Source organism: Hippopotamus amphibius, chromosome 17 (assembly GCF_030028045.1).
Source record: "Hippopotamus amphibius kiboko isolate mHipAmp2 chromosome 17, mHipAmp2.hap2, whole genome shotgun sequence".
Taxonomy (NCBI): Eukaryota; Metazoa; Chordata; class Mammalia; order Artiodactyla; family Hippopotamidae; genus Hippopotamus; species Hippopotamus amphibius.
In genome coordinates, this window is record NC_080202.1 from 18348828 (window position 1) to 18370094 (window position 21267).

At 41.4% G+C, this 21267-nt stretch overlaps 1 protein-coding gene across 3 annotated transcripts in view; it reads right to left on the reverse strand.

The window, feature by feature from the left end:
* The window catches only part of MYO1D (myosin ID), a 324249-nt gene that overhangs the window by 92127 nt on the left and 210855 nt on the right, over window positions 1-21267 (reverse strand). The gene's annotated exons all lie outside the window — the stretch shown is intronic.

Consider the following 21267-nt stretch of genomic DNA (forward strand, 5'->3'; position numbering starts at 1 on the left):
AAAGGAACTACAATAGCCAGAACAATTTGAGGAAGAAGAACAAAGTTGGAGGACTCATAGTAGCTGATTTTCTTACTACAAAACTACAGTAATCAAGACAATATAATTGTCAAAAGGACTGTCAAAGGGATAAAAACATAGGTCAGTGGGAACAGAATGGAGAGTCAGATATAGTCCCACCCAAATATGACCAATTGATTTTTCACAAAGATGCAAAGGCAATTCAATGTAGAAAGGATACTTTGGACACCTGGCTATCACAGAACATTTGGACATCTACACGCCCAAAGAAATAAACATTGACTTAAATCGCACACCTTATTAAAAATTAATTCTTAAAATTAAGATCTAAATGTAAAATGTAAAACCATAAAACTTTAAAAAGAAAACATAGGAGAAAATCTCTGTGACCTTGGGTTGGGCAAAAATTTCTTAGAAATGACACCAAAACTACAACCCATAAAAGAAAAAAACTGTTAAATTAAACTTCATAAAATTTAGGACTCTTCTCTAAGAAAGACACTGGTAGGAGAATGAAAAGACTATCCACAGTCTGGGGACAAATATTTGCAGAGACATATCTGATAAAGGACCTGTGTCCAGAATACATAAAGAACTCTTAAAACTCAATAACGAGAAAGCAAGCAAGTCAACTTAAAATGGACAAGAGATGTGAAGTCACTTCAACCAAAGCGGAAGACTTATGGGTGGAAAATAAGCAGATGCAAAGATGTCCAACATCACTAGTCATTAAAGAAATGCAAATTAAGACCAAAACTAGATATCACCACAAGCATATCAGAATAGCCAAAAACAAAACAAAACAAAACAAAGAGGAACAAGAACAACAAAAGAGACAACACCAAACGCTGGTGAGGATGTAGAACAATCGGAACTCTCATACATTGCTGGTGGGAATGTAAAACCTAAAATCACTGGGAAAACTGTTTGGCAGGTACTTAAAAAGTTAAATGTAGAATTATCGCATGACCCAGAAATCTTGGTCCTAGGCATTTATCCCAGAGAAGTAAAAATTTACGTTCACCCAGAAACTTATACACGAATGTTTACAGCAGTTCTATTCATAAGTGCCCCAAACTGGAAACAACCAGAATGTCCATTGACAGGTGAATAAACAAACTGTGATACATCTATACAAGGGAATGCTATTCAGCAATAAAAAGGAATGAACTAATAACACAAATTATTGCTATGCAACACCACGGATTAATTTCAAAGGCATTAGCAGACTGACAGCAGCCAGTCTCAAAAGGTTACCTATGGCATGACTCCATTTATGTGATAGTCTAGAATATCAGGGATTGGGGTCAGGGGGAGTCTGATACAAAGGAGTTTTTTAGGGGACTCTGTATCCTCATGGTGGTGGTGGTTACAGAAATCTATGCATATATTAAGACCCACAGACCTGTATACCATCACCACTACCAAAAGCCAATTTTATTTATTATATGCAAATTAAAAAAATATATAGCTCCTTGGTTATTCTGATCCCTAGATCTACTTTGGTCAATAAAGCAGAGAAGCCCGAGTGATTTCTTATTCTATGGTTTGTTCTTCTATTGCAGAAAATACCAAAGTGCCACCTCCTGGCTACCACAGGTGCTGTCAGTCTGGCAATCAGCACTGACAGGATATCCACTGGGGACAATACAGAGTGCCAGGCAGCCTGGGGGTGGCGATGGAAGTACCAAAGATGCAGACGGTATCTGTTCTAGGGGGATTCATGATCCAGTTGGATGAGTGCAAGAGACAAACACCCAACAATTGAAGAACACTTTAACAGTTCTTACATCTGGAAGATCATTTAGTCTCATGCCCATATTTTACAGATAAGAAAACTGAGGCTCAAAGAAGTTAACTGATTTGCAGACCTCAAAACTGGAACTCAGGCCTACAGACTCACCCAGACCCATGTTCTTTCTATCACAGTAGGCTTTTCCAAATATCATGTACAAATGAACATAAGCTGTAAAACTAAGTAACCCTAAACGTCATGTAAATAAATTTTCATAAGAGGTGAGTTCTTGGGTTGAGTTTAAAGAATGCCAGCATTGGTGCTCAATGGAGAGAAGGGAAAATATTCAATGAGTTGGAAATCATTTCACAAACCTACATTAGATCATGGGTTTTCTGAGGCCATGGATAAGAGAATGTATCACTCTTTCTAACACTTATATGATTTTTTTTTTAGTTAGCTATATATTCACTTTTAAAGTTCTTTTAAAAAATATTTTATTGAAGTATAGTTGATTTACAACGTTGTGTTAATTTCTGCTGTACAGCAAAGTGATTCAGTTATACATATATATATTCTTTTTTATTTCTTTCCCATTATGGTTTATCATAGGATATTGAATATAGTTCCCTGTGCTGCACAGTAGGAACTTGTTGTTTATCCGTCCTATATATACTAGTTTGCATCTGCTGATCCCAAACTCCCAATCCTTCCCTCCTCCATCCCCAGATGGTTTTTATATGAGTAAATTAAAAATATCATTTTCATTTAAAAATACATGTCTATGATGCTTGACTCTCATTTGATTATTTTAGATGCAAAATTCAAAATTAAATTTATGTAGTACTTCACTGGAGAGCTTGATTAAAGCCTAATAAAATGAGAATTCTCACAGCACTAACTCTGCCAGCTTATCCCAGGACATTAGCTGCAGGGATTCGGGGAAAGGGACTGATTCAGCAGTGAATGCTGAAACCATCCAGACAGAGGGTCCCTTCCTGGATGCTGTCCGGGCCAGAGCGGAGGCGCTTATGACTGTTTTCTCAGCCACTTTCCCAGCCTGGGGTGTGGGCTTCCCTTCCTGCCCTTGCCTGTTCCACCTTGCCTGGGTGGCTTCACTCAGTTGGGCATAGGAATTCTTCCTGTGTGTGCTCAGGCCTACGGGCATCAGAGTCCCAGCAGCAAAGGGGGAAGACAGCACCTACTTTCCTCTGCTGCACAGATAACAAAAGATTAAGTCCCTGTTGTCACCAAGGCAGGACAAACAGCACCCAGGATGCTTCTTTTGTTCTGGGAGACAGGATGGGAGGTGGGAAAAAGCAGTGGAGTGAGGGATGACCTGGGTGTTCATCTCCATTCAGCCCTGTGAGCTTGAGTGAATCATTTAATTTGGGGGGGGGGGCATATGTCTCCTTCTCTGCAAAATAATGATCCTACTAGGCGCCTTGTCTACCTCATAAGATTGTGGTAAGGATCAAAAAGGAGCAACTCAGGGATATAAAAGGACAAATAAGCAAACCCACCTGCCTTCAAGAGTCTTTACACTCTAAGAGAAGATGTGCCAGCGAAACCTGAAAAACTCCACCGAAGCACCACGCCAGGGGAGGTACCGTATGCAAGTACGTCAGTTAGGGAAGGGGTCCTACCTCAGTTATCTTTGGGCAGCCATGACACACAAGTAAGTTCTCCGAACAAAAATGAAACCCCTTATTAAGGCTTCCCCCTACTAGCTGCCTTCTTATTTTTCATAATCCGTGAGCTCTCTATGCTATGATAAATCTAAACCTTCCTCCTCCTCGATTTTGAAGGTTTGAGCAGGGCAGATACAATCTCTGATGGTAATCCAATTCAATTCTCCCAGACTCTCTCCCAGAGTGTGGAGGATGGCACAGTGAACACAACCAGACAAGTAAAAAGAGGGTATAACTTTCTAATCATTAGTAAAAAGAGAATAAATAACACTTGGACAACATAGCAACTAGAAAAAAAAGAAAAGGAAATAGCACAGAAGTATTAAATATGGAAAAGATTCAAATAACACAATCAGAGTTAAGAAAAAATATTGTCAGTTTTTATAAGAAATGTGAATGGGATACAACTCTTTTATTGGATGAGGATGGGCCACAGATTAGGTAAAAAACAAAATTTAACTATACTGTGTTTATAAAAGATGCATCTAAAACAAAAAGACATAGAAGATCAAAAATGAAAGGATGGGGACTTCCTAGGTGGCGCAGTGGTTAAGAATCCGCCTGCCAATGCAGGGAACACGGGTTCGATCCCTGCTCCAGGAAGATCCCACATGCCGCAGAGCAACTAAGCCCATGCACCACAACTATTGAGCTTGTGCTCTAGAGCCCGTGAGCCACAACTATTGAGCCCATGTGCCACAACCACTGAAGCCCACACACCTAGAGCCCCTGCTCCGCAACAAGAGAAGCCACAGTAATGAGGAGCCCACACACCACAATGATGAGTAGCCCCCACTCACCTCAACTAGAGAAAGCCTGTGTGCAGCAACGAAGACCCAACACAGCCAATAAAATTAATTAATTAATTAATTAAAAAAAAATGAAAGGATGGACAAAGATGTACCAGAAAGAAACTAGGGATGTGAATAGTAATAACAGACAAAATCCAAAGAAAAAACACAAAACTTTTTCATTTTATATTGACAAAAATATAACAAAAAATGAAAACCACCATCTTCATGCACTGAATAACATTGTACTGAAACATACAAAGCAAAAACTGTTCTTATTCAAAAGAAATGGACCAAATTGTGATTTTAGTGGGTGACCCAAGTGCTTGGCAGTTCAAGAAGGCAAAAAGCAAGTGAGTGTGGAGAGTGGCTGAATAATTAACAGATTAGATTATCAGTTATTTGGAATTTTTACACACAATTATTGTGGTCCCTGAAACATTTACATATATTTATTATGTATTGGGCCAAAAGTAACACTCCTCTTCCCAATTACAAAATGTGGGATATGCACTGTCCCTAATCATACTGCAGTAAAACTAGAAAATTATATAAAGGTTAACAATACAATCTTATCACTGAGAATTTTTTTTTACAGTATCTCTTTAGGCAACTCCTGGATTAAAGATATTATAGTTGCAATTACAGACAATAAAGAAGTTAATAAGAGAATTTTACATTGAAATTCATGTGTGCAGCCAAAGCTAAACTCAGAAGAAAACACATTGCCTTAAATACTTTTGTTATTAAATAAGAAAAAAAGGGAAATAAATGAAATGACAAAAATCTAGAAAAAGAGCAAAAGAAATGTATCAAGGTAAAAATTAGTGGAGATAAAATCAGAAATTGATGAATGAGAGAAACAATATAGATAATAACCCCAAGAGTTGATTCTTTGAAAAGACCACCAAAGAACCAAACCCTTGGCAAGGTCTAATCAGGAAAAAAACAAGGCAAAAATACAGATATCTAACATGAGGAGTGAGAAAGATTTAATTATTAGAATATCATTTGTAATTTCCTATTAATAAATTAAGTAGTTTGTGAAATGCATGCTTTTATAGGAAAATACAAATTACTAAAATTGAATCAGAGAGAGATGAAATAATCAAAATCAATTCATAACTAAGGGAAATTTTTTTTTTTTATGTTGTCAGAAAACACTCTCCTAAATGTTACTGGGCACAGATTATGATAGTGTAGGCAAACCTTCAAGTCTGGGTAATTCCTATGCTACAGAAAATGCTCTAGAACAGAAACAGATAGATGCCATCCTAACTCATTTTATTTAATCCTGGTAGCAAAACTTGATGAAGATCTTTTTCACACACACACACACCCAGAGACTAGTCTCACAAGGACAGGCTCACATATACAAAATAATTAACAAACTGAATTCAGCAGGATAATACACCATGACCAAGAGGGCACGGTTCACGAGTTTAAGAATGATTCACTAATAAGAAATGCATCCACACTGCTCAGCTGATTAATAGGTCACATTTATGTGTTACCTGTGGGTTTGCCCCATAGAATTATCTCCTTGCTTGACAGCTTTCACTTTTTCAAGGCAAGTATGAAGTTTTGTCCTTGTATTGTTTTTATTTTACAATATTCCACGGTATATAAAACAGTATCTCTCTCCATAGTAAGCTGGTTAATATTCAAATGTATTTATTATTGTATCGTCACTACAATATTAGTTTTAGCTTTTTTCTAACCACCGGTAATCTTTGGCAGCAAAGCACTGTGGATAAAGGAGAGAATAGACTTCCTCCCTTGTAGAAAAGTTATTACCATTTTGAATCACACCTAGGCAAATGTCTGATTCTTGCCTAAGATCATCTCTCCAGTTTTTCAGAGTAAATTCTTCCCAATACTTTCCGTTTTGTAAACTTTTCAACAAGTAGACATACATTATAAAATGTGTTGTAATTCAAATTCTTTATAGCTTGATAGAGAGTCATCCTTTCTAAACTACTTCAAAGGTGAATTATTAGAGATTTACATATTTCAGTGGCATCTGATGCATATTTCAATAAAAATTATATGGCCCTTTTATTTTGTCTGCTAAAAAAAGAAAAGTTATTACTGGACTAGAAACAAGTATCATGACCGAGCATGGAGACTTTAGCCTGGATCTTTTAATACAATTTTTAAATGGCAGAGACTAAGTATGTTAATAGATATTGCCTATCTTTTACTATTTTTATAAATAGCACGTAAGAAAAGAATTAACTGGAAATTAAAACATATGACCCAACTCACATCAAAATACTCCATACATCTTGAACCATCAGTCAAATAGGATTTTAAAGATTGAGGTATATATTATGTACAGTAAAATTCACACACTTTCAAGTGTTTTAGGTGGATGATTTTTGACACTCAAATCAAGATACAGAACATTTCCATCATGCCAGAGAGTTTCCTCTGAATGTTCTTTTTTAAGACTTAGTTCTATATTTGTAAGTCAAATTGGCTTACTTAGCTTGAGAGCTAAAAAGGTTAGCTCATTACTTAGACCTAGAAAGCTAGAGGTCCACTGCAGCAAGAACTCACAAAATACTGAATTTTCTCTTTCTCTTTTCTCTGTTTTTGTGAATTGTACCATAGGATTATGAGAGTTTTACAAAGGAAATAACTAATCTTTGAAGGTGACAAACCAGACAAATGCTATAATGGTAATCTTAAAGGAACTATTAAATATATGGTAATAATAGAATATAGGTTTATTCAAATTGCTTGGTGGTTTGGAATTTAAATTATTTTTTGGTGGCCTATATATTCTTCTCATAGTGAGATTCCTTGCAATAGAATTTAACTTTATGTGATTTCTCTTAATGGACAGATAATCCTTGGTTTCCAATCTCCAGTTTTCAATAATTAAAAAAAAATATGTTGAGGCTATAAACCCACAGATGTTGAAGTAGGTTCAGCCTCACTTTGTAGGACAAGAACAGGGACAGGATTAACACTCCCACAAAGTCCATTGTAACCACACATCATTTTGCCTGCTGGTTTTTTTTTTCTTTTTTTTAAACCTATACTCTTTTAAAAATTCTTTTCCCGTATAGGTCATTATAGAGAATTGCGAAGAGTTCCCTGTGCTATATAGTAGGTCCTTATTAGTTATCTATTTTATATATAGTAGTGTGTATATGTCAGTCCCAATCTCCAAATTTCCACCCCCCTTTTCCCCATAACCATAAGTTTTTCTACATCTGTGACTGTATTTCTGTTCTGTAGATAAGTTCACTTGTACCATTTTTTTAGATTTCACATATAAGCGATATCATATGATATTCATTTTTCTCATCTGACTTAACTTCACTCAGAATGACAACCACTAGGTCCATGCATGTTGCTGCAAATTATATTATTTGGTTCTTTTTTTATGGCTGAGTAATATTCCATTGTATATATATATATATATATATATATGTATATATATATATATATACACATACCACATCTTCTTTATTCATTTATCTGTTGATGGACATTCAAGTTGCTTCCATGTCTTGGCTCCTGTAAACAGTGCTGCAATGATACTGGGGTGCATGTACCTTTTTAAATTATGCTTGCTGTCTCTTTTGCTTCATATTCCGCCTTTCTTTCCCTGTCTGCATCTGTATGTGTGTGCACAGCTTTGTCGCTGAAAATTGTGGGGCCTCAAAATGCTAGCTGTAAATTCCAGAATCCCAAACAATAATTTCAAGAAGCTGAAGACTTCTGGAGAATGTGCAAATCACGAGAAAAGGCCCTGATACTTTATGACAAAATCTCCAATAATGGAATAGGCCACGAGTCCTTGAGCTCTTGTGACTTTGAAAACAGCTAATCTTTTAAAATGGTAACCAACTCCTTTAAAATCCCAGGTCTGACCAGGGAGGAGAATGCCTTTTTTACAGAACTTCCAGTCTAGTTTTCACTCTGGGGCCTTTTTGTTCCAGACTTACTCCCAGGAAGCAGTTACTCCATGTCTTCTTCTTCTTCTTTTTTTAAAAAATAAATTTATTTATTTATTTGTTTATTTATTTATTTATTTATTTATTTAATTGGCTGTGTCGGGTCTTTTTTGCTGTGCACGGGCTTTCTTTTTAGTTGTGGTGAGTGGGGGCTACTCTTTGCTGTGGTGCGCAGGCTCCTCATTGCCGTGGCTTCTCTTGTTGCGGAGCATGGGCTCTAGGTGCATGGGTTTCAGTAGTTGTAGCACTTGGGCTCAATAATTGTGGCTCACGGGCTTAATTGCTCCGAGGCATGTGGGATCTTCCTGGAGCAGGGATCGAACCCGTGTCCCCTGCATTGGCAGGCGGATTCTCAACCACTGAGCCACCTAGGAAGCCCCACTCCATGTCTTCTTGAGTAGGGGGATCTCTTCTCTTCTGTGGTTAGTACTCTCTACAGACTCCTCCAAGGGACTTCATTAACTTGTGGTCCGCACCCCCCGCCACCGGGGTCGCTCCCCCCACCAATCAGGGATGTGTTTAACACACAAAGAGTTTTCATAAAATTGTACCGGTCATTTCATTTCTTCGGGTGTCTGCTTGTATTGTGATATATACACTTGGCCTTTGGGATTTACTATTCTCTACTTCAGTTCTTTGGTTTGACTGCAGAGTTATAATATTTATGCTCTTTTGATCTCAATTAACAAATTGATTTGGCTGCTTAATGATGGAGAACATTCTGTTCATTCTGTTTTCCATTCAGAAGCTTGGAGGACAGATGCTCAACTTTCTGTAGGATGCCTGGTGACTTTATTTCTTGCTTTGTCTCTCTGTTCTCTGTTCATCTGTTTCTCCCGGTCTCCCTTCTCTCCCTTTTCCTCTTTCTTTCTCCTTCTTTTCCTCTCTCTCCTTGGCCCAACTAGCTATAAATCAGAGATCTTAACGATAGAGATTTATCATAGAAATAATGCAGAGTTTGGGATAAATGAAAGTTTATCCTTCTGTGAACAACTATCATTTGGAAGCAACACAGTGCTCGTGCCCTGAGCCACGATGTAGGGGTGACTCTGTCCCGAGGTCACTGTGCTGTGAAGATCTCAAGCCTCTCAGAGAGGTCAGGTGCTGACCCTCTGGTCAGCAGTGTGGGTATGAGCCCTCCCAGCCCCAGCAGCAGACGAGTGAGCACATGAGGGTCCCAGTGATCCCAAGCCTCAGCTGGTGAGTGACTCCCAGCTTTTCTGTCTTCCCTACCAAAGCCCTAGATACTGTGGAGCAAAGGTGAGCTGGTCCCATGGTGCCCTTTCCAAATGCCTGACCCCCGGAATCCATGATCATAATAAAATGGTCGTACACGACTATATTTAAAATAGATAACCAACAAGGACCTACTGTAGAGCACAGGGAACTGGGCTCAATACTCTGTAATAACCTAAATGGGAAAAGAACCTGAAAAAAAAAGGATACTTGTATGGGTATAACTGAATCACTTTGCTCTACACCTATAACTAACACATCATTGTTAATCAACTATAATCTAATATAAAATAAAAATTAAAAAAATAATAAAATGGTCTTTTTTTTTTTTTTTTTAACTCCACTGAGTCTGGGGTGGCTGGGTACACAGCAACAGTTGACTGGAACCAGAACTTGGAAGCAGTGAGGTGCTACTGCAACACAACCCTCAAACAGCTGGCACTGTCTGTGGGAAGTGGGTGGCAGCTGGAAGAGCCTTGAGGAGCCTGCTGGTGGAATCATGGGCTTTAAGGAGGTCGTCACAAGGGCCTGAAGGGAAGCAAGGAAAATATTATTTCAAGCTCAAGGAAAGGGGACCCTTGGTACTAAGTGGTGGAAAATTTGACCACACGGTTGCCTATGGGAAGGTAGAGAAGAGAAAAGGTACCTAGCAAATTCAGTGATTGAGATGAGGATTTCTAGACAGGGCACTGGAAGTGCCACCTGGCTGCTTCTTGCTGTCTGTGAAAACACGTGACAGGAGAGAACTGATGTTCGTACAGAACTGTTCAGCTTTCATGCAAAACTTAGAGGAGATATAAAGGAGCCTGCACTTGCTGGGTTTGAAGACAGAACCGTTTCTCATTCCCAGCTGCTCCAGATGGCAAAGGACTCTCAAATTAAGAAATGGTTTCAGGGCAATGATCAAATCCAGAGTGGGGCTGTGGGACTGTACAATCCTTGCTCATGACCCCAGAAAGATCTAAGACAGTGCTTCACAGAGACGTCCAGGCAGCTCAAAGGCTCTCTCAAGATCTTCGGGGCATGCCTTACAAATTTTCTCTATTAAACAATGGGGCTCTTAAGAGTCTTAGGGGACTTGTTCCATAGTAACTCATACTAGGGTATGAGCCCCAGGTACAGGAGAGCTTATCTTGCAGAGATTTGTGGGCCTGGCTTTGGTGGATTATAAGTTGATGCACAGTAAGTCCATCAAGATTTCAAAGTAAGTGTATCAGGTGGGACTGAAAGGGACAGAGACGTGACAAAATGTGCAGAGGCTTTTGGACCCCCAACACTTGGTGGGCAGGAAGCAGACCAAGAAGGCTACTTAGCTGCAAACACTGATGGCCCATGACTGTTATGTGCCTCCCATTTCCCATCTCTTGGAATGGGGAGTGCCTAGTGGGTATCCCATCCCTGTGTCGCCACTGTATATTGGGTATGTGGGGCAGACAACTTGTCCTCTTAAGGACCTGAATTTCACAGTTCTTCAAATGGAAGGAACACTAGTTGAGGAACTGCAGCTGGACTGACTGACGTGATGGGATCCTGGACCACAACCCTGAACCTGATGACATCAGGGGATGAGACGTTGGGGAATCTTGGGTGGGGGTGAGTTCACTTTGAATGTCAGAGTAATGAAAATAATTTTTGACGAAGGAATTCACTGTGGAGGATTTAACACTTGTTCATGAATCCTTTGACATTCCTCGCATTGAGAGATGGGGGTCTCTGTTCGCTCCCCTTGAATCTGGGCTGATCACAGTACTTGCTTCTAACCAACAAAATGCAAAGAGGTGATGCTGTGTGACTTCCGAAGTTAGGTCATAAAAGGGGATGCAGTTTCTGCCTCGTTCACTAGGACACTCATGCTCTGAGCCCTAAACCCCCCTGTAGGAAATGTGACCACCTTGTGGTCACCATGCTGTAAGGAAGCCAAGCATCTCTGAAAGGGCTCGCAAGGCTCTCCAGTCAGCAGCCCTGGTCTTCACGTCCTCCCAGCCCAGGTAGGTGTCAATCATCTGCGTGAACGAGCCTTTAAATGATAGCTCCCAGCCCACGCGTCACCCCCAAACCGTAGTCTTCTCAGCTAAGACCGCAGATATTGCAGAGCAGAGACAAGCACCTGCCTTGTCCTTTCTGAATTCCTGACCTAAAGCACCCATGACCATAATAAAGAGGAGGTGGTTGTAAGTTTGGGGTAAACTGTTATACAGCAATAGTGACCATAAAATAGAGAAATTTAATTTTGTAAATATATCATGGAAAGAGTGCACAGTTCAGGATAACTAACAGTTTATGAACAAAAATCACTTTTAACAAAATATTTTAAAAAAATTTTACCATGTTGGAAGAACATGTAAGAACACACTCTTTTTCAGAAATATTTTCCAACTTCATGAAACATTATAAAATTCTTCTTTTACTTTCTTAAGGATTCAGAGTTGTTATGGTGAACAGTAATTAGTAAACATGTAAAACAGATGCATCTTCAGGGCTACTGGTGGTCCTATGATCATACCCGCTGGACCACATGCTCCAAAAATCACATCAGTGTGTGTAAAACACATGACAGTCTGATGGTGAAACAGAACCTTTTCTACAGAATGCAGGCCAAGAGCAGTAACAAAAAAAATTGTCTTAAAGCCAGTTTACTCAGCTTTAGGCACAAGCATCTAGTTATAAGCCTAGTACTATTGATCAATATTATTCAGGTCAATGAAAATCACTGTAATCAACTGACCAAAGGACTAAGTTTCTATTATTGATCAACAAGGCCTTTCAACCCTTGATTTTAACAGTTTGATTAAGGCAGCTCGGCAAAACTCTTCAATCAATTTCCAATACCAATCCATCTAACGCCATGAATAAATGACATCTCCATGTTCAACTCCAATTTCTTCCAAACATTCCTCATCCTGACAGGGATTAAGGACACCACCAAGAAGAAAATTTACAACCTAGATAACGTTCTCATCAGAAATGAACTTCGTACTTTACGATACAAATTCCTTTAGAGAGAATTACCCAGGAACCTGGGCCTGCCTAGCCTCCTTTATTAATTTAAAATCTTGAATCATTTTTCCCTTCTGGTGCAAGTACCTCAATTTGGCATGCAAGCTTGGCTTTTTCATATTAGATTAAGTCTGTCAAATTCCTTACTAGAAAGGGGGTTAGAACCTACAAGTTCATGGGTATCAGCCATGGCTGATTAGCATTGACTAATTGTTTTCTTTTTGCTAAAAATCTCAGGCCTATTGGCGGTCTCTCTCCTAGACTATCTGGCAGTTTGAGTTCCTGAGTTTTGTCTTGCAGCTTGGTATTCAGTAGTTTCCAGAAAAATTGAATTTTAATTCCAAAAAGACTGCTCTGAGGAGACAGCTCTAGAAATCACTCCAACAAGTTTTTAATACCAAACCATCTAGTGGAACTGAACTAAATCTCCTCTGAGTCCTCCTGGACTTTTAGTTTTCGTATATTGCAACCATCAATATGCCTGCCTGTGAGAGGCTGACTCCCTTTTAATTACTGCTTCAGATTTATTGTTGTGGGCTTGGGGACCAGATAATCAGATTCATCACAAGGGTGCATGAAGCAAGATAAGTGGCCCGAGAGGGTCCTCCTTTAGATAGAGCATGTGAAATTTAGTGCACAGAGCCCATCACATCTATTTTGACTATGCAGGAGCTGCAAAATTTCTCCATGTATATTCTATTTATCCCCTACGGTTCCTTTAGGCCGACGCTCTCAACTCTGGGTGCCCTGTTAGAATCACTGGGGAGACTGACTTATTTGGTCTGGGATGGGGCTGGGCATCTACAGTTTTTAAAACCTCCCCAGGTGATTCTAATTGTACACAACCACTGACAGGTAAAACCATTAAATACCTTCGTCTTAGTCAAATTATTATTTTACAAAGCTAATTCTTTTACTAATTAAATCAAGTTTTATATGATTTTGAATTTATTTATTTTTCTCTCTTAACATACCAACTTTAAGTTACTTTCCTTATTGGTCTTTTCACTGAATTTTTTTTAACCTTATAAATTAATGATCCTCTCAATGCAGAGGTTATTCACTTGTAATTTCAGGTTTCCTTTCCTTATCTCACATTTGTTATCAAGTTGAATCCATGTAGACTGGTATTGCTCTATTGTAGGGAGGATGAGTGGTATTTGATCACATCCTGGTCATTCTGGGTATTATGTTATCAGACTCTGGATTTAATGTAAATCTTCTACTTTATCACGCTTCTGCTAGAAAGGGACCAGTAGCGGAAGAAGGCGCCAATGCTTTACTGCTGCGTGGGAGTGGGAGTCCAGGCCCCGCTTGGGCTCCTCAACACCACCCTGCTGGGGAGTATTGAGAGGCCCCTTAGAACCACCAGGAGCCGGTGGAAAGCTAGCTCCTCACCTGGCCTCCCCTGACTCTATGGAGAGGGGGAGGGGCACCTCCTTTCCACAGAGTGGGGGTGGAAGTCCAGGCTCCCCTTTGATGCCACCCCAGTGGGGACGGAGAAGGGGACCTCTTTGCTCCAGCAAGGGTAGAGGTCCAGGCTTTCCATGAGGCCTTTGCTGGTGGAAGTTGTGGGAGGAGGGGCCTGCAACCCTCCTCGGTGTTTTTCTAGAGAAGACTGTTTATTGTCAAAAAGGTTTCTGTTTTGCTAGGCTGCCCATTTCCTGGCCCTTGGGCAAAAGAGAGCAAGCTTTTCTTATCTATGCCCCTTGGTGTTTCTGGGTAGGGGGCTTCTCCAGCATGCAGTCAGGGATGTAGATAGGCAAAAAGAAATCTCACAAGCTCACTGCCGTGTCGCTTCTCAAGTCTTAAGGTCCCTAGCTAGTCCACTTTCTCTCCACCTTTCAGAGTCTTGTTACAGTTTCTTTTATAATATGATGTCCAGGGGTTTTAGCTGTATTTAGCAAGGAGGATAGGGAGAAACGCATCTATTCTCTCTCGTCCAGAACTGGAAGTTCCAACTCTCTCTTCTAGATCATGCACCCAAATGAGTTAGAAAACACAGCTTTCTCCTTAGGGAGCTGACGATGCAGCTGGGGAGCCAGCAGGCATACATTGCAGGAGTGGACGACATGGGCCTAGTGGGAGAAGGGGCTTCAAGTTTCCCTCTCCTCAAAATTCTGACAATTCTCAAACGTGAATGTCAAGCTTAGACCTTTCTTGGAGTGCCCAGATGGGTATTTGGCCAGTCTGGGGAAAGCTTGGACAGGGGTCCCCTGGAAGGCCCATGTGGACCACATATTTGACTTCGCCAAGGTGAAACTCATTACCTTGTCTTAACCACTATCCTTCTCTGGGCCCTGTTTCAACTCTATCATCAGTTCCACCATGTCTCAAGTCACAAAGAGCATTTACTGAAATGGTATTTATTTCACGAGCCTCTTTCCAGTTCCTCTGTACTTTGTAACGCTGTCAGAATTAGTTTCCTAAAAAACAAACCTCAGGGGCTTCCCTGGTAGCATGGTGGTTAAGAATCCACCTGCCAATGCAGGGGACACAGGCTCAATCCCTGGTCCGGGAAGATCCCACATGCCGCGGAGCAAGGAAGCCCGTGCGCCACAACGATGGAGCCTGCGCTCTAAAGCCCGCGAACCACAACTAAGGAGCCCGTGTGTCGCAACGACTTAAGCCCGCGCACCTAGAGCCCGAGCTCTGCAACAAGAGAAGCCACCGCAATGAGGAGCCCTTGCACCACAACTAAGAGTAGCCCCCGCTCTCCACAACTACATAAAGTCCGCGCACAGCAACGAAGACCCAACGCAGCCAATTAAATAAATAAATAGATTAAAAAATCAAAACCAAAAACAACCGTCATCATGCCTCGTAACATCTGTCGCTTTAAGAATCTGAAAAAAGCCATAGGTGCCCTGTGCAGAAAAAGGCACAAGTGTTTGCCCATGCTCATGAATGCCTGAAACTCTTCTCTGTCTGAGAAAGAGCGTCTACCCTTCCTCCGCGCGCTCTCAGCGATCCCTGCCTCTCTCTGCTTTCGCATGTAAGGGCTTGTCCTGTGGTGATTTCTGCATATGTTTGCCTCACCCACTACACCATAAGCGGAGGCTTTTCCCTCCTTATTCCCAACGCCTGGCACAGTGCCGCAGCGCCACGGCAGACAGGAGACGATCACAACGTATGGACCGTGTGGAGGACAACGAGTAAGAGGTATAGATGATGCTGCAGGTACAGACGATGTTCCCCTGCGTTCCTCTCTGTCAAAGCCACACCCTTCCCCGTGGCCGTAAAAGCCCTAAGCGCCTGGTAATTTCCCCTTTCTCTCCTCTCTCTGGATGCTCTCGTTCACGCTCATGGTTTCAGGTACCACCCACTCCTGGCTCCCAAACCTATGTCTGCATTCTGGATGGTTCTCTGGACAGTTAATTGTCTATCAGGCCTCTCCATTTCTTGTTCCTCAGACTCCTCCGCTGAAATCCATTTAGGACTGAGTTTATTTCCACATTCTCCTGCCACGTCTCTGCTTTTCCCCCTACATCTGCCATCTTGGTGAGTAACCAGCCCCGCCATCTCCCCAAGCTGTCGGAGAAAGAGACCTATGAGCCTAGACCCTTCCTCTTGATGCCCACGGCCTGTTGCTTCTATTACTTAAATAGCTCTTGAGTCGAGCCCCCTTGACCCCCTTTCAGGGTCCTTGCTTGAGTCCAGGCCCTTGTAATTTCTTTCTTGTCTTTTCTTTTTTTTTTAAGACTTTTTTTTTTTGATCTGGACCATTTTTTAAAGTCTTCATTGAATTTGTTACAATATCGCTTCTGTTTTATGTTTTGGTTTTTTGGCCGCGAGGCATGGGGGATCTTAGCTCCCCGACCAGGGATCGAACCTGTACCCCCTGCACTGGAAGGCAACGTCTTAACCACTGGACCACCAGGCAAGTCCCCAGACCCTTGTAATTTCTTAACAGGATTACAGCAGCAGCCTCTGAGCTGCTTTGCCTGTCACCAGTCCTGACCCCTTCAATGCATTTGTCGACACCCATTTATTGAGCACCTACTGTATGGCCACACCCCTTCTCTTTGTCACTCTGCACTGCCAGGGAGCCGATGCTGTAATAGGGAGCAGGGAGAGCAGGAGCATAAACAACTGTGTGATGTGCTGGTGACACAGTCTATGAGGAGGAATGGGGTAGTCGTGCAAAGGTGCAGCGAGGGACAGCGTGGATGGTTCCAGACAGCCCCTTGGAGGTTATTCTGGGCAGAGAGCTGAATGAAGTGAGGGAGCCAGGCAGCCATCTGGGAGGAGAACACTCCAGGTGGAAGGGCAAGCAGGAGGAGAGAATAAACAGTGAGGACGCTGAGGGCTGGCTTCATCCCGCCCCTCTGCTTTCCACAGGCACAGGACTGCCGGTTTGCACGGGGGTTCAGAGCTGATCATTATTTTACTGAGCATTTTACTGTGTGACAAGAACTATGCTAAGGACCTCACATGCATTAGTTCAGACTTATTTACACGCACCTCATTTCAGGCCTCGACACTCCACAGAGGTGGGTGCTGTTGTTAAAATGGGGCATAAATGCAACAATTACCCACATGCTTCCACAGCTCCTAACACCTGTGTTTGCCAGACCCCACCGGGATGGGATTCTTGTTTTGAGCTTTACCGTTTGTAGCATAATGGTCTTTAAATGCAACATGAGAACAAGGGGGTAAGGGGGGGTGGTGGCATAAATTAGGAGATTGGGATTGACATATACACACTACTATATACGGAATAGATAACCAACAAGGACCTACTGTATAGCGCAGGGAACTCTACTCACACTCTGTGATGACCTATATGGGAATAGAATATAAAAAAAGAGTGGATATATGTACATGAGTAACTGATTCACTTTGCTGTACACCTGAAACTAACACAACATTGTAAAGCAACTACACTCCAATAAAATTTTTTTTAAAAAAAGGCAAAATGAGATATTTTTACAACTTAACATGCTTAGTGAAGGGATGGAGGAGCAGGGGAGTGAGGGCAGACATTGGAGGCCACTTCCTATGGAGCAAAATGACTGTCCTGTGCACAGACGCCAAAGAAGTCTACTCTACTTACTCTGCTAGATGTACCTCCACCCCCGGCACATTGTAAAGACGGCTTTATTTAGATATAATTCCAATAAAATAGAACCTTTTTTTTTTTTCTGTCTCATGTCAGAAAATCAGATTCTCCCTGTAGGGCACTAGAACTTCACTTCAATAATTCAGTGTAAAGAACCGTTTGCTCTGAACCTCAACCAGTAACAAAGAAACAGGTTCATTTATTTAATACCTAAGAATTCAGGACCAGGGCAGGACTGCCTCCCAGTGATGTGGGGAGGGTCAAGTGAGACCATGTATGGTGAAGTCCATCACAAGGGATGAAGGTCAGCAAATTGAAAGTGAGTATCTTCTACTACTCCTGCTGAGGGAAAATCTTCTGATGAGACTGCCTGCAAACATGAAACTGCAGTCAGTACCTTAAAGAAGATTTAATTTTTTGATACAGATCACGGGATCATGAGGCTTTCTAGAAAACACACACACATTCTCCCTCTCTGTCATGTTCCCATGTATGTGTGTGAATGCACACACGTGCGCGCGCACACACACATGCACACACATACACACACAGACGTGAGAAAAATCTAATGGCAGAACTGAATTTGGGGCAAGTCCAACTATCAACAGATGTTTCCAAGAAATAGCTGGGACAACGGAAGCAAATAAACTGGGGGAACAGAGTAGTTAGATCAGTGGCTCGCCTCCCTGGCTGCACACTCGAGAGCTTTCAAACATGCTGATGCTTACCCACAGAGACTCAATTTCATTGGTCTGGGATGTGGCCTGGGTATCAGAATGAAAAAAAACTCCCCAAGCTATTCCAATGTGCAGCCAGTGTTGAGAACCCCCCGAGTTAGAAGCTATGAACATTTCTGATTTGGGCTTAAAAACTGGAAACTAAATGAAATCAAATTCAAATCTCCTAAGCATCAGGTTCGCAGTGAAAGCACCAGATTTTTTTCTGGCCTGTCTGAGACTATGGTACCTTTTCCTACATGTTTCTTCTTGGAAAAGACAGGATTGCAATTAAGAGAGAAACAGCTGTGCAAATGCAAGTACAATGTGGCAGCTTGCTTCAAAGCTTCAAAAAACAAAAAAAGGTGTTTTTTTTTCTTTTTTCTTTTCTTCCAAAAGAAATGAAGCAAATATTTTTCTTTTTCTTTCTGTACCCTTATGGGCCACACCTTGACAGCTCTTGACAGGCAGAACATGGCTGGTACACAAGCTCTAGTCTTGATTATGTCGTTTCTTGTGGGATCCCCCAGGCCTACAGGTCACTTATCCGCAAAAGGTTAAGATGAAGTATTTTAGGAAGCAATTATTATTGTAAGAAAGACTTACCTAAATAAACAAGGGAAATGGGAGAGAGAAAGAAAGAGAGAGCATCACAGGCAGCTAAGCCAGAAGATACTGAGCCTTATGGCTGGCTCACTAGGGCTTTTGGGCTCTGGTGTCTGAAACTCTGTATTGAAATCCTGCACTAGTGACACACACCTCTGGGAACTGTTGTAACAGTTAGAGACCACTGCTTATGGTACTAAGCAAATCAAGTTATAATATCAAAAGTCAGTGCTTTGGGGCAGGGTGTATAAAGGCCATTTTCATCTGTACTGTACTTGGAAACTTAAGTGATTCACTGATAAATGATACTTAACTTCCTGCATAGAAACCTTATAAAGATGGAGACACCATATATTCAAATCTCCTAATAAATGCCTGACCCAGGGCACGTGAGAAATGTTAGTTCTGCTATTTCTTTCCTCTTCTTAAAATAGGATCTTAGTTGCATGTGTAATTCAGCATACAAGGGAGGCAGTGATAGGAGGTCACCATCAGGGTTGTGATTCTGAGAGCTCTAGGGTCAAACGGAAGCCAGGTGCCATTCCCTGTGAGCTTTGTGACCTTGGGCCATTACTTCACCTCTTTGAGCGACAGTTTCCCCTGGAGAGGAAAGTACCTACACAGCTGCCACCGGCCGGTGCTGGGCGGGCTGGTTCCTTCCTCTGCCTCTGCACAGGCCTGTGGGCAGACTGGGTGATAGCCATGTGCCACTGCTAGTGCCTGGCAAATGCGCAGCACGTAGTAGGTGTTCAGAAATGTTGACTGTGGAAAAGAGAGCTCTGATAAGACAGTTGTGTAAAAGGAAGCCTATTACTGCAAGGTTTGTGACGTCTGTTTCTGTAAAGGTACAGATCTTTTATATGCACGCCTCCATTCGGGGCTTTGTTTTGAAAGGATCTTGTTTCCAGCAATCTGACCTCTGGATAAATGAGGTGGTGTGGTACTAATTTTCTTATGCTTTAGTTTAAAAAAGGCTTTGTGTTTCTTTAACGAGACAGCTTTTCAAAGGATTCATGCATTGGCTCTAACGATTGTTGCTTTCAGATACTGCTTTGATACATCTTTTACATTTGTAATTGAATTTCCAAGTACAGTACTAATGAAAATGGACTCCACCTCCTGCCCCAAAGCACTGACTTTTGACATTATAAGTCGGTTTGCTTATTTGGTATGATTTAGCATAAGCAGCAGTCTCTAATTGGTACAACAAAAGGCATTTACTTCCAAACACATGTCAGGAGAACAATCAATAGGTTAGCTCTGAAATTCTGACTTTTTCTCTTATTTTTCAAAAAATGAGAGAACATGGCTAGATGTTACATTTCTCAGAAGTATTTTAAAGCCATGTGGCTCACTCAGATCCAATCACAAAATAATTGGATGCTAAAAGAAATTACAGGGAGAGGGGACCAATTCATTGCCAAAGCATCAGAGCAAGAAAAGATTCTTGAAAAATTAAACTGAAACCCTAACATCTTTATCTTTTAAAATTCTTCTTTAATGTAGACATCGCTTTTTTCTAAGAATGAAGGTTTCCAAATATCCAATATTGCTAAGCAACGCTCTTTGTTACAGCAGGCAAAAATATAAACATTTGCACAAGATGTTCAAAATAATACAGCTTGAAGGAAGTGCTGAGAATTAATTAAGAAGGTAAGTTTATTACCCAAATAAATAAATAAACCCGAGTGCCACTCAGTGTCTGACATTAAGGGGTTATACACTTTCCATTAAAGAGGACTAATAAATATGGTTTAAAGGCTCGAGGTGGGGGTGAACGGGGAGAAGGCTGGCGCGCACCAGCTCAGGCAGTGCCAGACGTCAGCTGACTGCCTCCATTGAGATTACCATGGAAACACCTTCTCCTGGGACACTGCCAGGAGGGCAGGGTGCTTGAGAGATGGTGATGGGGGGCAGAACCTGCTGCCGATGGATTTTTTTTTTTTAGCAGGGTTCACCCCTGTAACACATTACAAGGACAATCCATCTTCCAAATGAAACAGTATCTTTCTAGCGAGTCACGTGAGAGAGTAATAAAGCACGAAGCCTGGCATAATTACAGTCCATTTACCTCTACAAAACAGTCACATCCTTTCAGATGACTGTCTCTCTTCTCTCGCCTGCTTGCTTCCTATTCTCCATAGGACTAAAGGAGGCATTTGTGTAAATTAATTGGCTACTTCCTTAGCCATCAAGCCCATACTGATAAAAAGGGACTACTACATCAAACAGCATTCATGGGCAGATTCAAACATGTTTCAAACCAACCCATCAGGCAAAACCAACACAACTCCCCCAACAAAAGGATAAGAGGAGTTCCAGCTGAGGTCAGGTTAAATGTTTCAGTTTATGCAGTCTCCCTCCAAACTGGTGAACAGATTTTATGTTTACGCAAATTAAGCTCAGTCTTGGCAACCAGCTCCCTGAGCGCTGGCTAGGGA